The 27358-nt window shown below is 39.6% G+C and overlaps 1 protein-coding gene across 1 annotated transcript in view; it reads left to right on the top strand.

Moving 5' to 3' along the window:
* Positions 1-27358, top strand: part of LOC132262394 (autism susceptibility gene 2 protein homolog) — a 120933-nt gene that overhangs the window by 82193 nt on the left and 11382 nt on the right. The gene's annotated exons all lie outside the window — the stretch shown is intronic.

The raw sequence follows: 27358 nt of genomic DNA, 5'->3' as shown, positions 1-27358 counted from the left end.
TTCTCTCTATCTCCTGTTTTCATGCATTTCAAATGCCTTGCGGAAAGTGTGTGTGTGTGTGTGTCTGTTTTTTCCTGAGCTGCCACTATATCACTTCGAGCGTGAAAATTCACATTAGTCGCGAAGGAAATTGGGAAAATTTCCACTAAAGTGTGTCAACATGGGAATAAATCAGGGGGATTGTTTGTTGAATTCCACTGTGAAATTTATTTACCCACACATGTCATTAGAGACAATTCATTATTTTATCCAAATGAGACATTTCGGGTAATTAACAGACTTATCTCTCAAAATATGTCCGACACGTTCCTTTGAGAATTTTTGTCAGCAATTTACCATTGAAAATTGATATAAACATTTGAGCAAAAGTTACACTCAGACGAAATTTGACTCAGTTGTAAGTTGAAGGATGACAAACTTTCTTTTCAGTGCACTTTTCGTGACGCAGAAATGTTGAGAATTCCTTCTCATCTCCACTCGGTGCTCAAGAGCACAGCGTCAAAGTGCATGATTTGACGGTGTTGATACATTTTGTGGGATGTTTTCTGGCATGTCGCACATTTGAAGCGCATTTCACGTGCCAAAAATAAAATTGTGTGTGAAGTCTCAAAGTCTTCATTATGGATTTTATAATAATGTTGCGGTGTCACTTGAGGCACAACAAAGTGTGTGAGGTCTCACGGAGGAGAGAGAGAAAAAGGCCCAAAAATACAGAGTGGATGGCGAGCAAAGGGGGACGCTGACGATGCCAAAGGCGGCTTGCCAAAGACGATGGCACAGTGCATTAAGATTCTCCACCTTTCAGCTCATTTTCAGCCGCCGATGGCGAGGAGGAGGAGGAGGAGGGATTTTCTTGGCACTGGTGGAAAATTGGCGGTGGCAAAAGCTGTGGGGTGTGGAGATGCTGTGCATGGCAAAGGGAGACAGAGAGATAATCAGCAAATGAATAATTAACATTAAAACGATCGTAAATGTGCGACGAGTTGAGGAAAAGAGGATATTAAATTATAACAATTTTCGCATAATTTATGTGTGTCACACACTCCTTTAACTCCCCAACTTTACTCCACATCATATCTGGCATCGACATTATAAATATTTTAACATATTCTTCGTGCGGTTTTGACTCCCCACGCAGATCCATATGCATAAAATGCTAATTATATTTGTAAACAGTTTCCACAAAGTTCGCTCTCTTCACGAAACGAAAGAAGTTGATGATGAGTATAATGAGAACATGTGTTGTGTCGTTTCGAATTTTAATTGGTATGTGCCCTCTCGTCGGCATCTTCATCTCTTCACACCCAATGCTACATGATGTGGCGTATGAATAGAAGTGATTTTCTCGCCATTGAGCTTTTCACTGGGAGTGAAAAGCAGTGAGAGAAAAAGTTATTCTACACTGAAAGAACTGTGTGACAATTCTGATTCTCGAAGCCTCGAAAGCTTTGAATTTTTGCTTTTTGTCTATAAAACATTGACAAAATAATTTTTATTAAGTGTTTCATAGGTCTAAAATTACAAAATAAAATCACAGAATCAAATAATCAAATTGGGAATACTTTTCCAATTCCTTTACGATATAGAAATATTTTTCTATCATATTGTAAGATAAAGAGTTACAATATAAATGGAAATATTTCCCATGTCTTTATGGCAAATTCTCTGAAGATTTACAGAAGATATTGCCATATAAACTTGAAAAAAACTTATATGGCATAAATTGCCATGCGTTTTTCTCAGTGAATCACTTCACTTTAGTTTGTTGTCAAAATCTTTCACTATATAATTTTTTCTACATCGTGAATGATGGATGACTCCAAGTTGCTACACTTCTTCATGCTCTTGATTATTTGGCAGAAATCATTTACAGCACAATTATTGATACTCGGAATTTTGTTGCTTTGCGTTGGGTCAATTGAACAGCCACGAAGATACATCAAATTTAATTGGATTGCGTTAGGAGATTGGAGAATTTCTTTCGCCACTTTTTTTCTTGGCTGCTTCTGGCTTTCATCACACGTCGGTGGGTTTTTTTTCTTTTCTTTTGCACTCTCCCTCCTGAAGTGATATTTTTAACATTGCCAAACATACCATCAAATGGACCGATTTTCGCTAAAGCGTCACTTTTTGTGTGCCACACAACACGTCTTCTTTGAGATGTTTAGCACGCAAAAACGGTCAAATCACGCGGAGCATTCAAAACGAGGAATGGTGGCAAAAAACTGGTTAAAATTAGCAATTTGGTGGGTATTTTCTCACAGTGAAGAGAGCAAGAGATACATTTATAAATAATTTATCATATCTATTTAGGAGGAGGGGACACACATTAATGAAATTTGCACAAAAAGCGTGATATTTGACTGTGAATAAATGTATATCGATCAATATGGGGGACAGAGTCGTGACAGAATATCAAGAGCTGCTCGAGACTGTTTTCGGTTCTTCTCTGGAGATCTGCTATTTTGCTGTCAACTCTGTAAATCTCTGTTGTTCTTTTTTTCCTGGGCGTGTTAACGACTCCCAGTGAGATCTCCCTGGCAGATTTTCTGTCGTTTGTCGTGAAGAATCCAATATGCCGGCTAATTCCACTTTATATTGTTGAATATTTCAATGAAGAGACTCAGCAGATGGACTATTTTGTCCGCGACTAGAATGAAAAATGTCAAGAAAGAGTGGGTGGTGAGTCAGAGAGCGAAGCGCGCTGTTCGCGGGGTGACGGGGAGTGAATTTTGTGAATGTTTGACATCAATATTTGTCAACAGGCTCATAGAGTAGCAATTTATCTTTGGCACCGTGGCATTGCCTTTTTTTTGGTGTAATATAGTATTACGAAAAATGTCGACTCGACTGTTGATGGTCAAGATGTTGGTGGATTTTCCCCATCAAGACGGCAATTTGAGCTGAACAAATGGCTAAATATCGCCACCAAATTGTTGATGCTTCTCGGAAATGTCTCTCTGCGTGATCATTCAATGGTTTTTTCTTCTTTTTGGGATGCATTGAAGCGTTTGAGTGTGGGTGGAGTGATTTAGTTTGTATGCCAAGATACTGAAACAATGTGAGAAAAGAGGGAAACCTTGTAGAAATGTGTGATGGAGACATTTGTCACGAAGAAAGAGTGTGAAATGAAAATTAGCGTTATTTTGATGGCTCATTCGCATTCCATTAGTTTTCTCACCGGCGTTAATTTATGGAGCATTTTGCAAATTACTTGGTGCGATGTCGCAAGCGGAGAGAACAACATATATTCATGCCAAAGAGGGGCAACAAAGGGGACCGAAAGTGTAGTAAAAAGTGGGAAAGGTCATTGAAATAAAAATAAATATCTCCCAAACATGCGACACATTTAGAATATGTGTATATTGTGTGGTGGCAAAGGAGGGATTTTAATAATAAATTCTCCTGATGCATGAGAGTGGAAGAGGCTTCCTTGTTGGCAGTGTGAAAGATGGTTTGAGAAAATGTAAACTCTGGGTGATTCTTGAGCAATAAGTCACAGAAAGTGAATGACTTCAAGGCATAATGTGGGGAAAAATGATAAATCCGTGGGCTGCGATTTAGCAAAATTAGTAGAAAATTGCTCTCGAGCTCCAACTAATTTACTCTCTCTCTCTCTGGGTTTGGATAATTTATAGCGGATAGTTAGTGTTTTTGGCACAAGATCAAAGACAACAACACAGCATCAGCTCGTATAAATAATAATGATGATAATAAATTGTCAGGTTGATGAAAATTCTGGCCTGAGTAATTACCAATTTTTATCCAATTTTTCACCTCGACAAAATGCCTTCGACCCAGAAAAAAAATCACGAGCGAGAGAGAATGTTTTCAATTTACTAAATCTTCCCCTTCTTGTCTGTCTTTGCAGGTATGTTGGATGATGATAAATGATTGTGATGTAGCCAAAGTGAAGCTCAAACATCCCTCATCTGATCATATTGACGATAACATGGTGAGAAATATCTGTTTAATGAAATTACTACCAATATTTCGGGGGCTTTTGTCCCTCCGTATCATGTCAATGGGAAATGATTTTTATGGTCGACTCAACGCCAAACATCCCAAATATGCTTCTCCCCAACATGTCGATATATTTTCCCTCTTTCTCTCCAAAAATGACGGTTGGGAATTTTTATGGTACAATATCTGTGGCCTCTGGCATCAATCGTGTTATACTCTTAAAATTGATCATGGGAACACATAAACTTCCGCCCTTTATAATGTCATTTGCCCCGAAAAACAGGGAGTTTTACTCAATTTCTCCACCCCTGTGTGCGAGGGTGATATGCAATGCCACTCGGTTGTTGGCATTTTATTAGGGGTTGTTGTTACACTCGGAGAAATGCTGTGAAATATTTTATGAACTTCAATTAACCGATTTGCATTTCAATATTTAATGTGATAGTATGAAATGTATGACAAGATGTTGTTATGCTGTCCATTCACTTGATGGTTAAGCGATCTGGATGAGTTGACTTTCCTTTATTTTTGTAATGGTGTAGAATATTCAGTAAGACAGAAGTGGCTGTGCCGAAAATTTGGGAATTGAGCAGGTAATTTAGTTTCCTCTGCACATATCGCCATCATCCTGAAAATCCATTCCCATCAAAATGGGGTGGCTCCCCTTCAAAATCCACTTGTGCGCTGCCATTCACTTTGGCGTGTGACACTCACATTTACTCTACGAATGGGTGAGAGACGATTTGGGGTGTTAATTTCGATATTATCCGCCCAAGTGGAAGGTGCTCTTGCGGGCTGTGCTGGGGATGGGGCGATTGGGAGTGAAAGTGAATCAGTGGAAATATGTGGTGTTTGCCTGAAAGAGACTTAACCGCATTATACCCAGTCAAAATGCTCCATCCATATGGATGAGACATACACTCTCTACGGCAAGATGTGAGTACAAACACACAACGCTTTTAATCCGCAATGATACAGCCGTGCCATGTCAGATATGGGGTGTTAATGGTATCACATTTAGTTTCGTCCTCCGGCGACAACCATAAAATTTACTCTCACCCCCGGAGACAAGGTGGTGAAATGCGCTGTGCGAGGCGGAGTATAACAGAGAGAGAGAGAGAGCATGTTCGCAGTGTTACAACAAATTGACATGGGATTATCAGTGATTTCGTACAATTCAATTGCAATTGATCACATCATTGAACTTCCCTTTTTTATCGCAATTCGGAAATCTCCCTGACTTTTTCCACCGCCCCTGCGGGCAATCTTTGAGCGGTGAAAGTTGAGAATTGGGTGATTGAAGATGGTTCACCATCAGATAGCATTCAATCCAATCGATTCATCCTGTGCCTTCTGGTATATATCTTGATGGTGGGCCTCTTGATTGAGTCTTTCCAATTTTCATGATTGTTTCTCAATGGCGGATTGAGGCATTTGATTTGAAATTCTTGCCATTGTTATTGGATTTATCCATGGATGATCATGAAAATTGAGAGATATGTTTGTGTGCATTTTAGTAAAACATGAATGGCAATATAGAGTTTCCCATTCACCCTTTCTAAAAGTTCAAGGGGTAAATGACCTTTAGGCAATTTATGAAACATTTCATCAGAATAATCCCAAATGGTCCTCCCTAAATTGTTTTTGATCTCTTTCGGCAGACCATCATTGTTGAATGTTGCCTGAAAAGCCACTAAGTAAGCCGAAGTAGTGACTCTGGGTGGAAGATTGTATTCAATTTAATCATCATCTCAATCGCTCTTGGTGTCTTTATTCAATTTATCCCATCATGTTAATTCACTGTCTCTGGAAATATCTTCTATTTGCTCATGCAATTTTGTGTCTCGTGACTGTGTGAGACAATTTTCAATTAACTCTGAAGACGTGAGAGAGAGAGAGAGAGAGTGAGAAGATGTAGAGGAAGGGAGGAAAAAAATGTGATGCGCGGAGCTCTTTTTTTTCCTCCTTGTCCAACTTATTATTGTCGTCATTTTGTGTGTGTTATTTACATAAACGCTTTCCAATTAAGTCACACCCTAATTAAATAAAAGCTCATGGTATAATTAAAAATATTTCCACTCATGCGCTCTCTCGCCTCCCCTATCACTTTGATTGCTCGTTGCTGGCTCCTTAGCCACTCGAAATGGGCAAAGAGGACTCTGGATGGGGTGAAGAAGGTGCTGGAGAGACCTTTTCTGTATTCTATATAGCCTTCTCTGTGGAGTAGGTGCTCTCTTTTTTGCTGCAACTACTTGGCAATTCAGTTGCACCCGAAGTCTTTCTAATTATACCGACGTATAATACTCGAGGGAGTCTCGAGAAAGTTCAGGGATTCACTTTTTTTCACAGCGCGCTTGAAGATGGAGGACAACGACTTTGTGTGTCGTCCCATTAACAAAAGTGGAAAATGATGGAAAAAGGTCTCTTTTTTTGCATAGGAGAGGAAGAACAAGTTATAAATGCCTCTATTTCCCTTATTTTTTCTCTCTCTCTTCCTCCCTGCGTGCCAATCTCCACCCCTGGCCTTCCCCCATTAACTTCTTTTGCTTGTCTCGTGAAGAGGAAGTAATTTTCTTCATGGAAATCTCATGTTTAACTTACTCCTTGGGTCTGGAGTGGCGGGAATGGCAGTTTATATCCCCCGAAGAAGAAACATTCAACGAGCATAGAATTAATATTGTCAAAGTTTTATACAACACACCCCATCTTACTCATGCTGCTCCTAAGAACAACACACGGCAAAGTTGTCTCACTTGTGGGCTGAGGAGTGGCTGTTTCTTCAACTTTTCTCTTTTCCCCCATCCCCACAGCGAAACATTATATTATATGCGAAAATATGAGAAGTGAGATTAAAATGAGATGCTAAGAGATGAATTTATATGATGTAATGCAAATGTTTCTCTGTGTTTCTACATCAAATTTTAATTAATAATTTCTCATCTCGCTCTCTTTTGTTTATTGTGCCCAGACAACAATTCCCGGGTGATTTTACCAGCTCGAAGCTAAGCATCCTTTAGGGGGGCGGGAGGGGAGGAAATGAGGGTGAAAATGTGATGTTTTTTTTTCTTCTTCTTCGTTTTGTGTGTCGGGGGAAAAAGTTGTTCAATGTAAGTTTTAGAATCACTTTGGTCGCCGGGTAAATACTTTTGGGGATGGTGTGGAATTACATGCTCAAGTTTTCTCAAAGGCGCGCAGGGCAGATGCAATGTTTGAGAATGTGATTTGGTTCGGGGGTGGAAATTCTCAGATGTCATGCGGAGAATGCGTCTTTTCTGCACACCCAACTTTCTTGTGTGAATTCCTCGTGTGAGACATGACACTCGCTCTGGGTGTACTTTGTCTTGCGACAGGCAGGATGATCTTGCAGAAGATGGGATTCTCAGGATTACCACTTGTGGTTGATTTGTATCATTTTGACAAAGTTAATTTGAAACATTTTACAAGATTAGGCGATTTTCTGGTGAAATTCCCGCTGAATTGAATTGAATCCACAATGATTCTCTCAAGAAGAGACATGGAATATTTTGCTCATCTTTGCAGCAAAATGAAAATACTTATATCACTTTTCTAGTCTTGGTTGTGGAGCATAGAGAATTTCCATTTTCTTCGCTCCTTCTCGGCGCATTGGCTGTGGCAAAAGGGGATGAAAATGCTCGTTGGTGAAGTAAGATGAGTATGGTTGTGAAGTATTTTCTTTCTTTTGGTAAAATAAACTTTAGTTTGTCAGTGAGTCGAACAAGCTTTTCGCGTTTTTGCTTCCTTTCTCTCGTTTGCTGGAATTTCTCAGAACATCTTCAGAATGTTGGGGAGGGGGTGGCGGCCAAGTCTTGGGTGGATTCGTGAGATGATGAAAGAGGGCGCGGCAGAAGAACGGCGAAAGAAAAAGCCATTAAAAGTTTTTCAAATTAAATTATTACCGTAAATACGATTACCGTTTCTGGCATACGGCGGGACGGGAGTTGAAACTTCTGACAGACGACAAACTCAAATGGAATTGTCCAGAATTCGGTGGGGGTGGAAAATGTGTGGAGCGGTGAAGACCTCTCAGAATTATCAACCCCTTCTCAATTTCCCTCGGGAAAGTGGTGGGATTTTATGGAGAGTGCTTGTGAAGAAGCGAGGGGGAAAGAGAGTGGTAAGAAGGTAAATATGAATACTTGAGAAATGTTGTCAAGAATATGACGAAGCGGGAAATTCATCCTGAAAGTTTAATTTTTTAATTAATCCACAAACCGAAATAGTTCATGCCAGAGACTCACACAAATTTCAATGTGACGATATAAATTTGTAGAATAATTTTGTGAAAGCGCGCAATGCTTAGTTTAATGAGTCATATTTGGAATTTTGATGAGCGCTGTTTTATTTTATCTTTTTTCGGCAAGATTACATGCGCTTTATGGCGATAATAAAATATAAAAGTGTGATGTGAAATGCTGATATTCGTGAACGAAAAAAAATGTGTGTCAAGGAGTAAATTGCATGAATGTTGGGGTTTTTGAAAGAACAATTATCAGAAGAGTGATGCTGTGCGCAATTCAGTCAGCCATTCGCGCTAATTGCAAGGATATTGAGCGTGACTCAACTTCCAATATTTGACGCAGTGTAAACGATGTTCGTCAGAGGATGAATTAATTCTGCTAAGAAATACTCCCTTCTGAGTGAAAATTCACAGTTGTGGATCAAAGCGGTGAGTGAAAGTCTGGGTGCAGAAGGGATATAAATATACTCACGGCTGGAGCTTTTAATGATAATTGACAGAATTAATGATGGGTAGAGACAGACGGTGGAAGCACTGTGCAATTTCTCACTGGGCTGTGTACATGGCTTCTATATAGAACTGTCGGGGAGGCATTGTGTAATAATGTAGTGAATTAATCCATAATATTAGCAATTAAATGACTAACTCAAGTAATTACTTGAGTGAGCAAGGGGACGGTTAATTAAAATCCATTTCGTGTCTCACATCTAATTCTACTTAATCGTTTCACGCGCGAGTTTTACCTCTCGTCTCTTGGATGGTAATTATATACAATATATGTATGTATGTATGAAATATGTATGTACATTGCCAAGACCTTAACGCTGAAGTGTAGTGGCTCCGAATGCCGATACTCTTTTCCTAAACTATTGAGGCATAAAGTTTACACACTCATTGTGAACTTTATGACTCTAAATAGTCGATAACAATTGCCAATGAAGTTGATTTTCTCTATGGGGAAAAATGTGTGCAACAATAAAATGCCCTTTCTTATTACGTTGCATTTGAAGTAATGAACTGGGGAGAATTAAAAGCACGCTAGAGCAGCAGAAGCAGGAGGAAAAGGAATTTATCTCAACTATATAGTATTTTCCTGGTCGTTTTTTACGCTTCACTATTATTTCTTCTTCAGCAGCGATAAATCTCTCGAGAGAGGTTCCATGAAACTTGTATATGTGCAATTGTATAAATTTTCAATCTTACCTCTATCTCAGCTGAGTTGGAGTCTTTTTGTGTGCCATTCTACCTCATCTCTTTCATGTTCGCTCTCGGGTGAATTTATATTGAATTTTCCTATAAAAGGCATCGTGAAAGAGGAGTGAAAGAAGCTCCAGAGTGAGATTGCTGTGCAGGATATCGACGACGGAGTGAGTGAGAGAGAGAGAGGCGTTCTTAGAAGTCACCATAAGAGGGACTCGAGGGCTGGGAAAAAGGGGAGCACGATGGGGGAAAGGGCAGTCAATTCGTATTATTATTATTGACCGTGTTTGCTGCTGTCGTTAATACTCTCGGCTTCTGCCGCACTTCTTGCTGGTTGGTGTGCTTAATTGCAATGTTTAACGAGATTGGAGCTCAACTCACACTTGAGCATGAACACAAAAAGTCGTTTGTAAAACGTCTCTAAGCTTGCAGTTTTGCTTTACGGCCATATATACCTATATAGTGCTGTTAACTCTGTCTCTCACTACATATATTGCACCGTATATAGTGCTAATTGCATTAAATGACCGAGCAGTGAACTTTATAAGTGGTTTCGTGCAATATAAACCTAAATCAAGTCATTTAATTACATACAGCTCAAGACACTGCGGATAATATCGTCTCTGTGAGTGTGCAGAGAAAGAGAGGAATTGTGCTTCTCTATGGCAGAAAGAAAGCCGCAAGATTGCGATGGTTTTTGTCGTTAGATGGCACTGTTGGCTGTTGAGATAGGAGAAAAAGTTATGTAGTTTTTCTTTTCCTTTTCAATTATACACGCGTCAGTAGCAAGTTTTATGTGGGGAAATTGAAATATTTTATAATATAAAATTCTCAAGTTCTATATTTGCCCACTTTTTATGCCGAGCGTCGTCTCCTTTAGAAGTTTTTTTCCTCCCCTGCTTTCCAGAGTCACACGAAGAAGTGTGCGGGATTGGAAGTTATGCAAGGAAAAGTTTAAGAAAATGCACATTGAAATGTTGAATTGTGGAAAGAGGCGAAAACATAAAAGTTAACTACAACTTTTATGCGCTTAAACATACTCAATTTAAGTGCATAACGTTGATCATTTCAATAGAGTGAGCATGCACGGGTGGAAGCCCACAAAGGAGAGCCCTTAGAGGGAATGCGGAGGGGGTGGGGGGAGGGAAAACCTCCCCCACGTGAAGACTTTCTCACCCATTCACAGTGTGTGAATGGGCGAGAAGCATTTCAGTGACGCGTGGTGGTATTATGAAAATTACATGTAGACAAAACCGCGAATAATTGCACGGGTAGAAATCGATTAGGGTATTACATGGTAAAGACGTGCAAATTGAGTTGTGAAATGGGTGCCTTTTTTCGCACGTCGCGCGCGCGAGAAGGTGAACAAGAAACCGGCAAGTGTGCGCCTGCGAATCAATATCTTCGATTATGGTGTGAATTTCAAAATTGCCGTTCGTGCTATGTTGGCAGTGCATGTCAGTGGGAATGTGGTAATTAATTTCAGAGCAACGATATATATATATATTTATTCCATATTTGTGATTTTGCGACGACAAAGTGTCTTTGGATTAAATGATTTAATTAAAGAAACAAATACTTTTGAGTTTTGTCAATGATTTGCGGTGGTGTAAATCTCACCGCAGAGTGTAGAAGCCTTAGAAGACACACAATTGCGATGTCACTGCAGAAATAAAAAGTCATACAAGCTGAAAATTACCGTCACACTTGCTGAAGTGTCATTGAGTGTGTGAAATCAACTACAAATTCACTCAATTTCAATTAAGAGTGAATTATAGTGAATTTTCAAGTGTGAAAGAAGTTGTTTCGGATTGTGATGTGTGTGAAAAGACACCCTGTTTTCTGCACGAATTAGCAGTGAAAGAGGTTGCCACTCTTGGGGATATGTTCATGCGGCGAAGGAGATAAGATAGAATTTCACAATGCACCCATTGTTCTGTCCTCCAGGGAAGAAAAGTGTAGCTCGTGACAAAGTGCAATGAAGAAATGACTGTGCAGAGGGAAGCAGAAAAGTGCCACAAATTTCCAGGGCGAGGAAGAGGGAGAGAGAAGAGGTAGATGTGTCGGTGAATTGAACATTTTGACTCTCTGGGAGGAATACAAAGCAACGAACACACGAGGAGGTTCTGTGGATGGCGAAGTAAATCTCGATGATGTGCTGAGAACATGAGAAATTCAAATAATAATCGAGAAAATCTCCTTCCGACTAAATATTTGTCCATATGAATATTTTCGTTCGTGCCTCGTACATATATATCTGTATGTTTGCGAGATTATATCCATGGAAGCCACATATCTTCTCAATATTACACCCACAGAGCATATATAACAACATCAATCTCCCACGCTACCAGTGTTTTATTATCCCATTTATACCATCAGCAGATTTGCCACTTGAGTGGTTTAACATGATCTCGACATAAATGTGTATATAGCATCTGCTATGTATAGCGCTGCTCTCCTCTCTATCTTCATCTCCAAGTCTTCACAATGTCTTTGGGAGAGAGATCTCTCTTCTGTGCCGTCTTCCTATTTACACAACAAGAAGAAATGCGAGACAGAGAGATTTCGATGCTTTATACGACCAAAGTAAAATCGACACGGAACAACTTCAAATCTACAGGGATAATCATTGCTGGTAATGCGATACATAGTAAATTTTATTACACAAATTGCTCCAGCATTGGATGGAGAGAATCGTGGATTGTGTCACAAATGGCTTTTGTAGTTTCCTTGCCCGATAGCGAAGTGGGGAAGAGAAGTGGGAATTGCAAAAGAACATTTCCTTCTTATCTCTCACTCTCTCTGCCGAGGATTCTCAATACCATTTGCATTGATTTTTCATCCCTGAGGTGGATTTCTCGGAACATCTTGAATAGTGAGCACGGTTATCGTAATGGTAAAATGCAAAGAGAAGCGATTTATCGAACGAACCCGGAATCGGCGAGAAGAAAATTGCGTTTCCTGAATTATATCGCCAATTAATTTAGGTCAGGCGGCTTTAAGCATCTTGTTTTACTCTATTTGCACAGCATATAATGTCTAGTTTTAGGTCTGCGTGCAACAGTAATTCCGTGGAACTGACATTCATCTCAGTAAATATCTTCGGGACATGTTGTTGTCCATTCTCAAGCTGGGCACGTGATTTGAGCAAATATTGGCGCTTCTCGGGAAATGATTAGCCCCTGGAGCGCTGAAGAAGCTCCCATTCTCCAGTGTTGCACGCTATGAGGGTGGCCTGGAAGAGAAGTCATCTCAATATTGTATCTCAACAGTCGAGGGAGTATTATTGTGTATACACTGTGCTCGATTGTCTGCTTCAATCGCGTGTACAAGATTATATTTTCGCTTGTCTGTGACTTTAAGTGAACATGGTTTGGATATGCAGAGATGGAGGGTGAATGTGGGGGAATATTCAATATGCTTTCTCCCCCACGATGTTTGGGGGATTTTTTGTCGGGAGAAGGATATTTATTTTGGATGGAAGGGAAGCAGTGGGGGGAAAATCAATAGATTCCACCTTGCTTCCCTGCCATTTTCCCAATGTTGCGTTTATATATATTTGTGTGTATTATTGTAAATCTATTCTTTGCTCACTCATCCATTTTCCCTTCACTCCTGCATCGCCACCCCAGCCACTATATCTGCTCCGCAACTATACACTCCAATTCCGGAGGGGTGGACTTGGGTGGGTGGCTGGGTGGGTTGCGAGGATTTGTTCCATATCAGTGGGTGCTCAGATTCAGTCGCTCATGCCGGAGGATTCCCGCCTCCTCCGGGGGCCCGATATTAGACACTGACAATGGGGGGATGGATTGTTTTGTGTGTGCCGGGAAAAGTGAGTGGCTGAGCAGGAAACTGAAGAGATATCAATTCTTGTTGGGAATGGATTATTCTATCAGTTGTTTTATGTACACATTCAATAGACGAAGGAGTGGATGAGGTGCATGAGAATGATACGGAGAATGATTATTGCAGATCAGTCACATGTGAATTGTTTTATTTCCCCGGATATATGACAAGAGTGGCGTGATAGATCTTATTATCTCGTGTGCGGGGTGGCATTCCCCATCTCGCGCACAAGGGCATAAGGGATGATTCCACAAAGGACAATATCAATTTATTATTTATTTTTATACTTACATCTTTTATACGCACATGAGAGATATACAGCCTCGATGGGCGGCTGTGCGTGTTTGGGGTTGATGCGGGATAATGTGGAGAGAGCGGGAAAAAAAAGTGTGAGAGAAGTACATTAAATCTTTATGTTTTATGTTTGGCTGTTTCACATAAAATAAATTCACGATATAAAATCCCATAAATGTGTTTTGTCTGTGCGCCTGCTATCTCCCCATATACTGAGTGAAAGAGATTTTCATTTTGCTATATAGGGAGGGAGGGAGGAAGGGTGAAATGTATTAACGCATAATATGTTCACATAACAACGTTAAATGTTTGTGCTCGAAAATAAATTTCTAACGAGATATCGTAAAAATGTTATTAGCAAAATCATAGCGCTGGGGAAGATGCTTTCCGCACACGCGGTGGAGAGAATGGGGGCGAATCTGTTATTGGATGTGGTTGTGCGAGGATTGAGGAAAGTGGATGAGGACTAACGATAACGCCATGACGTCACGATGAACCCTCTAAAGCCGCCTTGTCTTGTGTGCGAATCCCTGTAATTTTCGGCAACCGAAATTCATTACACGAATTATTTCTCAAATTTCTCCTCGCTTGACTTATGGTCTTTGGGTTGTAAAATTTAATTCTCCTCCTCCTCTTCTTTTGGACTTTTGTCTGTCTGCATATCTTGGCCATTGAGGTTGAAGATCACCCGGAAGGTGAGAAAAAAATCTCCACGCGATACCATAAAGAATAAGGAGACGCGCGAGCGCAAAAAAAAGCGTCTTGATTTATAATTCACGAGACGATTTTGTGCAAAAGAGGGAGATTTTCTCTCATCTCACGGAACGTCTGAGGCATAAATTGGAGTTCCACCATCGGAAAGTTCTCTTTTTTATCTCTGGACTCGCTTCAATCTCCTCTCGCGTATTCACTGTACAAATCTAACGCAATATTTTATTCATTTAATATCCCGTTAAAATTCTTCACGCAAATTTTCTCGGCTATACAAAGGCTGAGGTGAGTTGAATATATATATATATATAACCGAAAACAGTGGGAAATCATTGCTTCACATTTGAAATATTGCGCTTTGCATAAAAGCGAACAAGTCGTGGAGAAAAGTTGTTCTCGCCTGAAGTATGGCTGAAAATGAAAACCGAATCTCGTCTTGTTAATTTCTCCCGGAAAATCTTATTTGTGTTTTCTCAAAAGTGGGAGAGGGAAAAAGGGAAGTTTTAGTAAGAAGGAAATTGTTTGTTTGAACAAATAATAAAATGGTAATTTGGATTGGCTTTTCCGGCAAAAATTTACTCAATCCACTTCTTGCTCAATCTCGCATTTCCTTCGCTTGACTTTCAATAACAATAAATAATGAAAATCTGGATAAACTCTGTAAATACATGAGCACATGATTGAGTGATGATGCTGAGGTGTGAGGTTGGCCAAATAAGATGAAAGACCAAACAAATCCATTTCGGTACAAGTGGTTTTCCTTCCGTATTGATTCTCTTTGTGGGTGACGATCAGAAGGGAAAATATGAATTTTTTTGGGGTGATTTTTTTTCTCCTCTTGTGACTTTTCTGTGGGGGAGAGAAAAAGTCGTGAAAATATTATTTGAACATCATTTCAACGTGATGCAATAAAAATTCCACTCAATTTTATTTTGATGCTTTTTCTCTTCACATTTTCACATATGACTTGTTTTTATTCGCTCTGTGTGTTGAATTACATTTTTGAACAGTTTTGTAATGTGTTTTTGAATCTTAAGTATTGTCAAATAATTGTCATATCACTTGTCAAGTTTTTTTCTGACACAGTTTCGAGGGTGTTTAAATATTCAGTCGTTTTTTTTTGAGACAAATATACGAGTTGAGATCTCCCTTGTCGTCATTTAGGAATTCTGCAGGAACGGCTGGGAAAGATGAATGTTGACAATACACGATATGCTCTGGAGGAATGCATATATGTATGAATATGAGGTATGCTGTGCTCCCTGTGGGAGTTTTCTTTGGTGGAGGAGCACAAATAATAATAAAAAGCGCGAGTTGAGATCAAAGGAAAATTTATTTCCCCCCTAAAATCTCAATTTTTCGACCATAAAACGAATTTCCTCAGACATGTCAGGAGTGAGAGAGTGAGAGAGCGCGTATATTCGACATACTCGAGAAAAAATGTATGGAATATGTGTGGAAAAGTGTATTCATATTTTGTTTGATTTATAGGAAAATCCGTTTTATACTTCGTTCACCCTCAATTTCTTGTTGCTCCACGTCAGTATTTCATGTTGTGTATATGCTATGTACATTACATATGAGAGCCTGTAAGTCGCAGGGTATTGAGAATGAATTTTCCTCTCTCCTTTTTCCCATGTGAGATACTCTTCATCTTGTATTTACTTTTCAATTTACTGAAAGGATATTATTTGTTGCTCCTCACAGGATTATGAAAAGTTGATCAGACATAAACTTCCCACTCTCTCTCTCTCCCACTCTCTCGCTGGCTTTGTATCCATGTATTCACTTTCCGGGGTATCTTTTTGATGTAATACAAACACCGGAACAACGGCAAAAGTTGATGGTTGGAAATGGTGTGTGTGTGTGTGTGCGCCGCAGTCTTCGAATGGATGATGAAAATAAGGATGAGAGGAGTTTTCAAGTTGCAATATAAACTGTTGGAGTTGCTCCTCCAACTCCTCGACACAGTCTTGAGCGCGTCAAAGCTGTGGGTGGTTATTGGGTGGCTGTGAAAATTCCTCCGAGGGCTTCTGGCAAAAGGAGAGGAGATGAAGAGTGGTATAGGAAAATGTTGCGAGCGAGGTCATAATGAAAAGTGTATGAACATTTTTCCACCCCCAACTCGCGCCATTCCCAGGGGAGTTTCCATTACATGGCAGCTGTTAGTTGAAAGTTGTTCAATGATGGTGTTATTTTCTTCCTTTTTGCACCCACCAGGAGTTTTGCAGGAAGAAGAGGGTAAAAAAGTTGATGGAAAAGATAACCATCTTTGAATTCTCATATTCAGACACTTCCGCAGTTGCTATACTCGGAGAAATCTCGAGAAAAAGCATAGAAAATGGCATGAAATATAGCATAAAATACTGCCAATGCTGTTGAGCTGAAAGCACATTTGCCTGAGTGTCCTTAATAGTCCTCTGGTAGATTTCTGCTGACACTGCATTTTCACAGTGTGATATTATACTGAGTGCACCTCTTTTATTTTCCTCATCATCACATACTTTAAATATATAGCACAAAAGGTCTTCTCACCCACTTGAGAATTTATATCGGAATAATCTTGCAATTTCCCACCCATTGACCAATGCCAACTGCAAATTTGTGGCGCAATGATATCCTCCAGCAGATATTCCAATTTTACACCCCCCTGAGATTGCCTCATGAATTTTAACAAGAATGCATATTGAGATTTGCATTGCTTGTGCGGCTTTCAAATGAATTTTTCACCCTCTGGTATTGATGGTGTTGGAGTTTTTGCAATAAAAGAAATCCTCTTTATGCTAAAGATTTGGCTTTATGGCACATCTATCCTTAAATATTTCACTTCACAGAGAATAAAGTGTGTCTTAAATCCTATCAACTCTGGGCTTTAGATATATTTTTTATGACTTCTTTCTTCTCCCTTGAACAATTGCAATTGAAATCTAAGGGATTTACCTTTTAGTTCTTTATACACTTTTATGTACTGAGAATTGATATGATTTATTCAACCCCTTGAATGAGACCTTGCAGATTGAAAAGGAGAAAGAAAAGTGGAAAGTGTTCAAAGGACATAATAGAGTGTTTTGCCATAATGCGTGTTTGTACTATAAAAAAGCTCATAGGATATACATATGTCGGATGTTATCATTGACACCATCTCCCTCTGTTGGTGCTTTTCGCCGTCACACTTTTAACACTCCTCAAAAGAGCGAGTTTTATATATAGTTGGTGCAGAAAACCGCGATTTTCATTCTTGTTTGTTTTTTTCCCTTCTCTTTCCTTTGCCTTCTGTTGAGTGATGTTGAGGCATCTCGCCGCCATGAAAGGCACCCAAACCACCCCCTAATGTACGCGTTAAGCTGCTTTATGGCAACGATAAAGCTGCCCCATTACACTAACGCTTACTTGATTCGTTAACGATGCGCGGTAAATGTGCGCGCAAAAGCTTTAATGGCTGTTTTATGCCTTTTTTTTCTCCTCATCTCGCCTCCCTGACTCTCTCGCGTGCCACCATTCTTTTGCTCCTACATATATATGCCGCCTTTTTTCCCTCCAACTCTCAACCACCATCGCTGCTTTTTTGCGCTCTCCTCCTTGAGCTCTGGTGGTGGATTTGGCGGAAGCTTTTCTGTTATGCTCACATTGTGCGGCTGTGTTGGATGAACAAAAGAGGAACTTCCCGCGTTTGCCGAAAAAAAGCGCACTACACGCGCTGAAAGTTGAGACAGCTTTTTCGATGGGGGGCTTCACGATGGGGTTGTATATGATAAATGCATGTTTCACGCTACAGTGTTTTTTTTTCGGGGGTGGAAAAGGAAAGACACTCGCTTGACGCTTTGAAACACATGGCAGAGAAGACGAGTGGATAAATCGGATTTTTTATCATTTCCGCATTTCTCTTCAGTGAATTGAATCCCTTTTCCGGGCATTCGTTCAACGTGTTGATGGGAAATTGACAGATATGGAGAGGTTTCGGCCTTAGACACGTGCTGTTAATAATTTTTCGGTATTGTGCAATTTTACAGTATTTATTTGTGAGAATTGAGGCGATCACGTCAATATGCTACACTTGAGCAAATGTTGTGCGTCTTGAGGAATAAGTTTCCTTGGCATAATTGTATATTTAAGCAATTATTATCAAATTTATCTGGAACATCTGTTCCCCTATAGAGGCACTAATTAATTTACTCTATTAGATCCCTTGTTCCTCAATATTCACTCTTACCTTCGTCTTTCTATGCAGCTGCAAAGTGAAGCATTCATACATTTCCATAAAAGTCGGTTTAATGGGACTCTTTCCACTTTAGCCGTGTTGTTGACGCGCCAGCTTTAATGATGGCGAAGAAAAAGCGATCCACTCATTAAGTAAGAAATAATTTTATATTCAATTAAATATAGACACCAAAGAATTACAGAGTTGCAAAAAAAGAGCAGAAACAGTTGCGCGACGATGGAGAGACGCGGCTAAAGGGTGGCAAAAAGTCGCCTGAATATGATATTAATGGCGAGAGAGGCGCAGTTAATGTGTGTATAAAATAATAAAGAGAGCGAGAGATTGCTGATGTAATTAATTAAAAGATCTTATGAACTGTAATGTGAGTGTAAAGTCTTTTTTCCTGGCTATTATACATAGCGAGATGTGTGTATGTTTTTTTTGCATCAGTCATTACGGAGTTGAACACTTAAACTAATAATAGATAATAGAGGTATTAAATTTTACGCAATTATGCGATCATAATTATTTTATTGTATACAATTTTTTTCTTCATTTTCCTCTTAATTGTCCAATAAGTGATGATGATGGTGGTGAGGCTGTTAAGAGAGCAAAACAACTTGACATGGAATTTTATTGGTGAAATTAATTTTTTTTTCTCCTCTTATCCTCAGCCACAAAGTTAACATTTCAGTTTAAGATGGTTGTAATTTAGAGAGCGAGAGGCGGGGAAAAAATGTTAATTTGCTATTTTGGCTGAGTGTATTTAACTGACATATTTTCATTAGTACGTGTCGTGTACACGGTGAGAAAAGAGAAGGTAAAACTCGTACACAGATGGCAATTAAGTAATTACATGATTAAGTGATGGGACTGTTGGATGCTGTAAAAAAGGTTTATGGGTGACAAGAATAATTCACATTTCTGTCAATGCTGATGATGATGATGATGGTTGATGAGAAGAATGGGGTGGGGGGGAGGGGAATGAGGACCGCGGCAATGAAATTGCAGAAGGCGCACAAGAGACTAAAATGAAATTCTTGTTAACTGAAAATTATGACATTATATTGTTTTTAAAGTAAATTGCTGGGTGGTTATTTGGACGCATGTGGTGCCGAGCATAATACAGTGTTTTACTACCCTGGCGTACAAGTATTAAAGCGACGTGGTTGTAAAAAAAGCCGCGAAAATAATAATAGCAGCAATTCGAAATACATAATAATGTGAGCCAGGGCTATATATGAAAAGACTTTGGTGTGTTTCTGGTCATAAAAGTTGAACGCGCGGTGCAAATATTTCGCACACAAAATCCTCCCATAAACTATAATTATGCCCGTTAAAATATCCACCAAGTATGGTTTTTACGAGTTATTTTTAACGATAAACTTTTTAATGACTCTCAAATTATTCATAAACAATCCTAAAGTGTCGTGCATGCGAGCTAGAATTATAAGTCAATGAAAGTGGCTTTGGTGGATGACTGGGCGGCTCGCGGGGGGCGCTTTGGTGGCAAACGGAGGGCATCGTGGTGTAAAAAAATCGGGGGGCAAATTGGCGAATTCATTTGTTTGGCATATTTTATGGCTCTTGTGTCGCCTTCACTCGTGTTTCATGCGGTGTTGAGTTTGCGATTTTATGTATTTCCACACTATGCATTTATATGAAAATTAATACGGTTTTAGGGGTGGAAAATGAACACTTTTAGTATTTTTCTTATTACACTTTTAATGGTTAAATTCTCACATGCAATTTCTTCTGAGAAAACTTTCATGCAAACTCTGTTGATTCGCACTTCCTTCCCTTAACTCTTCGCGTCCAGTTCACTTTGGACAGTTTTGAATAGTGAAAAGAAAACTCTTTTCTCAGCAAGAATGGCAGAAATTTAAAATTCTCAGCAAGCAAGAGGCGAATAACCGCTCGCTGAACTGACTATTATTATTTATTTTTTGATGAGTAGGGCAAGAATGGCGGAGAAACGCGCAGAATTTGCACGCCATTGTTTTACAAGAATATTTCTGTTTATATATGATATAATTGCGATTTTCTGGTATATTATTGAGATATACGCTGAAAATATTGTTTCATACGTTGAGGATAATTTGTTGTGCAAAATTGCAATTATTCACATTCCCATTGCATTCTCTCTTTGATTCACCACCGCGATTTTCGCTGGAAATGAGCGCCGTGTGGATAATAAAATAACACTTGCATCAATTAGTCCGTCACGGGGATTTATGCGGACCGTTTCTCACTGTGTATCCGCGATGCTGGGCGGCTTTGATGTTGCACACTCAATTGTTGGGGCTGATCATAAACAGAACGATAAAGTGTGTAAATTATAAATTGAATATTTTTCACTTGGCATCAATTGAGATTTTTATTATTCTCAGCTTGTTTCCTCATTGAAATTCATTTCACAATATTTATGCCTAAAGGTCAGATGTCAGTAAGTTTTACATGAAGTGTGATACATTGGGTGGTGGTGGTGGAAAAAAAGAGAACTGTGCTGGCGAGATTGGGTGAAAAAAGAAAAAAAAAATGTGTGTATGAATGGAGAGGAAAAAGAGCGGACAAAGAGAAATCAATGTGAGAGGATAATAATATAAATTGTTTTGTAATACAAGATTCCAGTTTGACTTTTTTGTCATGCACTCTATAGCTATTAATTCCGATATTTACAATCCACTCTATGAACTCGCGGAGGCTTGATTTTCAGGGGAAGAAGAAGAAAAAAGACAGACTGAAAAGATCGACAGCGCGGAGAAGAAGCTGAGATATTAACTTTCAATTTAATAAATTATATCTCTTTGATATCCATCTCAGTGGGTAAATGCTGCCTCTCGATGTGTCTCAATCAATAAATTTGTTATTTAGACATTTTTCAATTAAATCGTATCGCCATGGCGCGAGAGGCTTTTGTGGCAGCGAGAGTGCTATTTAGTCAGTTTTGAATGGAAATACGCGCGCGCGCGGGGCGCGAGGAGGGCGAACAACGGCGAAACATGTTCCACATCGTTGAGTCTGTCATTACATAATTAAATTGACTTACTCTAATGGCTGCATAGATTTAGTCGGTCATTTTAGATCATTAACCTATTACTTTGGCCCTGCACGGCTGCAGAAATTCACATCGGGGGCCACCGAAACATCGTCTGTGTGTGTTTGCTTGGCCCCAATGTAATTCACACTGTAGTCAAATTACACGCAATTAGCACAAATTTACACTCATTCTATATGTTATTTGCACACCTCCGCGTGTGCGCGGATTTGGGCAAAGTGCTGTGCTTACGCGGGGACTTAATACAATTTATTGCACTTCTCATCGGGTTTCGCACACGGACGACAGCACGAATGCTAAGAGGAGGTAATGTGAGATGAAAGGAAATCCATCCGTGGGCGGTTTTCATGCGAAGGTTCACACGCAAATTTCCCCACGTCGCTGTTGTAAGTGTCGTCAGATGGAGAGAAAAGTGGTCTCTAAGCGGCATAAATTTTGTTATTTAGTAATGAGAGCAATAATAAGCAGGAAGGAGTCGAGATGGTGTATCTGGATGGGAAGAGATGGCAAGATAGCGGCTAAATTATTGCAGCGTTTGCTTCCGAGGGAAACATAACACACAAATGTTAAGTGGAACATCATTAAAATGGCATTAAATGGATGTGAAGTAACAGAGTTAACCCCTAATAAAAGCCTCATTTTTTTTTGCTTATCTCTTCATTATAAGTGAAGGGGTTTCGAAATGCTCAAAGGAACCATATCGTTTGTAATATTCATAATATTACCTATCAAAATCATGTGACACAGAATGAAATTTGATTTGACACACCAAGCAAATGTGGTCTCACTCTCTTTGGTCCATCCAAGGGGGAGTTAATATGGTCAGAAGGGCTGTAAAGCTCAGCAGAAGTGTTATAGGAAGTGGGAGTGTTCGAAAACTGACAATATTTCTTCCCTGCGTGCTTCTTTTGCTGATAATTATCCCAATTTTTTGGATTTTTTTTGATTTTTACGGTTAGAAACAATCATAATAATCCCTTTCTAGGTTATGCAATAGTGTGGAAAAAGTCTAAAATTTCAAGTGCCTGAAATCGTCAGGCATATTATCTCCTCCTTTGTTCCATCCACTTTTCATTACTTTGCAATTTTCATTGATCATTTTGATTGAATTTGTGGCCAAGCCACTCCGTCATAAAGAGACCTTTCTCATTTGCTCCCCGCATTGCAAATTCCCCCGGGGAGCCATGAAAGAGAGTCAATCAGAGGAGAAATGTCTCTGGGATGGTAAATAATAGTTCCGACGTGCGTGTCCTTTGCCACTTTTAAATGATATTTCATATCCTGGGTCAGTGGATGAAATTGTGGTGAGGACGAATATGAGGTTCAATTCCCCAATTCAATGCACCGGGACGGCATGTGAAGGTATCACAGTCTCTGAAACCATTGGAATGCATGCAAGTCTCGATCTAATATAGTATTCAGAGATGTATGTTTTAATGAATATCTCACCGAGTGCTTCCATTTTCATATTCCCATGTAAAGCCATGCAAGAGGAGAGTTTGTGCACCAAAAGGGATGCATCCACACCCCACACTCCCCAATATCCAGTGAGTGCTCTCTATTCATTGGGAATTCAAATCGAATGAAGCCCTCTCCATGCCTCGATGTACATGAGAATTTAGCTTTTGCGTTTATTAATAAGAAAATCGATATTTGTGTGTGTGTGTGTGTGTGTGTCAGAAGTGGGATTTTGGTGTAGGATTGGAAATGGAGGTGGACTAAATCAGGGATGTCGAAATGGGATTAACAATTCCATATGCAATATGGGTGACCAGCAGGGATTTTACACAGTACAGTGCCAGATACACCATGAAATTCTGCACAGAGACGGAGTGAGAAGGGGAGAATTATTTCACCCTTCATGCTGGAATGACATTCCCTGGGGATAGTTTGAGGAATTGGACTGAACACAATATGTCAAAAGGGTCCTGAAGCCTATTTTCCCTCTCTTTAGGGATGTGCATTGTGTGAAATCAGAGAATTAGTGCTTAACGCTGAATTAGATTTGAGATGTTCTGGCGAACTTTTCATGCCCTAATCGCGAAGAGAGAGAGAGAGAGAGTGGAAGAAACAATTTAGAGGGGAATTGTGACCCTCAAAGTGATCTCTTTGATCTCAAGAAATCCCGATTTTCCGCCTCTTGAGGAGGGTGAAGTTGATTAAGAAGCAGGAACCCCCGGTGAAGTAAATCTGATAGGGAATCTTCACACCACAACAGTTAGCAAGAGGAGATGAGATGTTGAGTTGATGAATTAACAGAGTTATCACATGATCTTGTGTAGTTACATTCTATTTATCACTCAAGTACCAATGATTTTTACTTCATTGCTCACATATTGATCACCAGGACGCGTGAACGTGTGTGTGTGTGATGTGAATCTGGGAAGAAAATCTGGATGAGAGGGTGTGAAATAAAGGAATTAATCAATCATGAATGTTTTCAGCATCGTCAATTGACTCGTGAAAAGATGGACAAGAGTGGCACGTTTTATTGACAAAATTCCTCCATTTCTCCGGCACAATAAGCGTCCGGGGGTAAAGTGCCTGGGTAGTTGACTGAGTGACCACCACGATTGCCAATGCACCACTCCACAACGCACGCCCCATTGGGGGAACATGGCCAGAATAGAATATCGTGTGGTTCCCACCATCCTCACATATCCGAACGTGTTAGTGTGTGCGGAGCATATTTACGTATGCTGGGGCCACCATTAGATTACATACGTCTGATATTGGAGGCATCTCTCCACCCATTTGACTTCCCATCGACAGTTCAGTGAAACTTCACCCCAACCGCCCGTCAGACCATATCTTTTGTCTGGGATGTTGAATGTGGATAAAAGGCATAGAGCAGAACTAATAACTAATTCAGCAATTATCGCTGTCTATTTCCATTTTCGTGCGGTTGTGGTTTTGTGTGCTGAACACATTATTGGTCAACGTGAGGAGGAGAAACGTGTGGGTACTCTCTCATGGGTAGTCGAGAGAGAGAGAGAGGATACATGCAAGATGAGACGTGTGTTTCCCTTTTCGCATATATAAAATGGGAGACGTAATGTAACGATCATTTGGTCAATTGTGTGTCTCCTTTCTCCCATCATGCACATGTCATTTTCTTTATTGCTCACCTCTCTGCCATGAGAGGGGATTTTGTATAATAAATTTATGAATATTTTTAATTAAATTCCCCAAAAGCCGTGAAGAAGGGATATTGTGATATGGAGTATGAGGAAAAATCTTGCAGCCGCTCTGCTGCCTACCTGAAATTCATCACACTCTTGTTGTTTATTGTGTCCAATCGAGTCAAACTTATCATTATGGAGCAGCGCGGGCTCTGTGTTGACTATTAAATAGCCCCCGAGGCGATATTATCGCATTCGCCTCACTAGTGCAACAGCAATCTGCCGCTGAGCTGCCGTTTTGTCGGATGAATTCCATGAAATTACCATATTTGTTGGCTGTGCTGAAGTGACTTCAGCACAGCCAACGAGCCAATTACCGGGACGTTCAATTCTTTTCTCTCTCCGGTGCCTTTTGCCAAGTGCGCGCCCCTCCTCAGCATCTCCTCAGCCTTTTGCCATTTGTACTTGAACAAGTAGCCAACATGCCAAGATGGGATTGGATTTTGCACGCAAACTCTCTCACATTGTATGAATTTTGAATTAAAATGAATTTCTTTATTCAAGAAGTGGAGAGAGGTTTAAGGGCGTCCAATTGGACTAGCTCCGGGCATTTCTCTTTGCGTGCATAATTTTGAGAATTATGCTTTTGCATTACAACTGATGCCGTTGTTAAGATACTCTATAATTATCACCATTATATACATCAATTTTGCGATTGATTCACCCCTTCCGCGGCAACATATATCCAATTCACACGTAAAAGGATCGCTTGATGTCGGTAAATACAATTGTGCTATATAGTCAATAATAAATGGTTTTATACACATATATATATATATTTATTGCTGTTTGAAAGCAATTTAACAACTTGTGGCATTAAACAAGCAATAATGATGCCGCCATTGGCCGCCGTTTTCACATTCATTTAATACCTTTTCCCTTCGTCTTCTTCGCCGCGATGGCTTGAGTGCGCAACAGTATATGCCCACACTTTTACCATCAAGCACAGGAAAAAAAGCCGTGGAGATCGCCTTTTTGCACCCTTTTGCTCCGCTTAATACCCACAATAAATGCCTTATTTGATTGTAAAATGTACAATATGTACAACATAAAGACGCGCGGGAATGAATGCTGTAAATTCAAAATGCTTGAGGATATATGCCATAGAGGAGGGGCAGTAAAGAGGTTGAGAAAATAAAAGAGCCTCCATAAAAGAGGGGAATTAAAGCCTTCAATTGCTTTCAACTTCTCAATTAAGTCAATTCAAATGCATTTTATAATTGATTGGAATCTGTTGTGTTGATATGAGTGGATTGACAGTGAATGGGCGAAGAAATAATTCCTGCAGTGATCGCGAATGTGCCCGAAATCGTGACATCTGCTGCACAGTTTAGAGGGAAAAAGCCAAACATTGATCGCATTTAACACGAATATCACCCAAGTGGTGAGATTTTCCAGTAGTCTGATATCGTAAATAACAGCGTGTCAATTAATTTAATTGTGATTTTCATCATGAAAGCCAAAGCACATAGTCTCTAATGAATTCATGATCGATCGCAATGCTCACGATCGAGAGAAAATCAAGTCCATAATTTAAGTCCAATGCGATCGTGATTATTTTTGCTTGCCGCAAACAGCTTTGCCCTCCCTATTTAAGGCATTGGCTTGTACAAAGTGTCGCAACAATGTTCAACATTTAATTCACGCTTTGGTGGCAATCAATTCAGAAAATCTCACTCGCACACAATAAATTTTCATTTAAAACAATTCATCGCAAATAGTGTGAGGTATAATTAAAAGCAACCACACTTTATGCGGCCCCAGATTGCTATCTGATAAATAAACACGAATTGTGGTCGGAAAAAATTACCTTCACAGCAACATATTAATCACTTAACACAATAGACGCGGTTTTTTGCAGTCGATGAAATTAAGTCACTGAGCGGAGTCATTTGAGTGTTATTAACTGGAGAGATTTGTTTCACGGCAGATTACATCGAGATTCGCAGGCATTTTAACTTAATGTGCAATATTTTATCGCTGAAGCGCCATTTCAGCAGATTATTTGACGATAATGGCAGATGAACTTAATTGAAGTAGAATGTGGCAATTAAAAAATGTATTTCAATGCAAATGAAGGTGTTGTTTTTTTTTCTCACAAATACTCGCAATAGTTTTGTAGATGATTGTGGGGAATGTGGATTTTTTGAATCACTTAAGCAAGACGTCATAGTCGAGTCATAAACCCGCGGTGTGTGTGCAGGCTATTATGCAAAGAGATATGAAGATGTTACATGAATGGGAATTCCATATTAATTGCCTTACTGATTAGCATTAATATTTATCTCATTTGCATCTCATTCGACCTACCATAGTGGTAATTTACTCCGCTTTATATGGTCAGGCAGTGACAATTTCGACATGCAGAAAGAGAAAATCGCTGTGGGGATAATTTCTGGTGGGTGTCGAGGCTAGGAGAGGCAGGAGCGCGAGGACAGAAATGGCCAGTGATATGGGAGAAAATATCAATTTGCATGTTAATTAATTGTCCGTTATTAGTTGATTGCAGTATCAATTGAGTGTAAATTTATTGGCACCTTTTTGACATGGTGTAGCTTTGGGTGTTCGGAAGTGTGTGGTGAAAAAAAAAAAAATGTGTGTGTACGATGAAATAAACATGAATGAGATGTGTATTAATATTG

Source organism: Phlebotomus argentipes, unplaced genomic scaffold, assembly GCF_947086385.1.
Source record: "Phlebotomus argentipes unplaced genomic scaffold, Phlebotomus argentipes genome assembly contig_15, whole genome shotgun sequence".
NCBI lineage: Eukaryota > Metazoa > Arthropoda > Insecta > Diptera > Psychodidae > Phlebotomus > Phlebotomus argentipes.
This window is presented reverse-complemented; position numbering and strand designations above follow the sequence as displayed.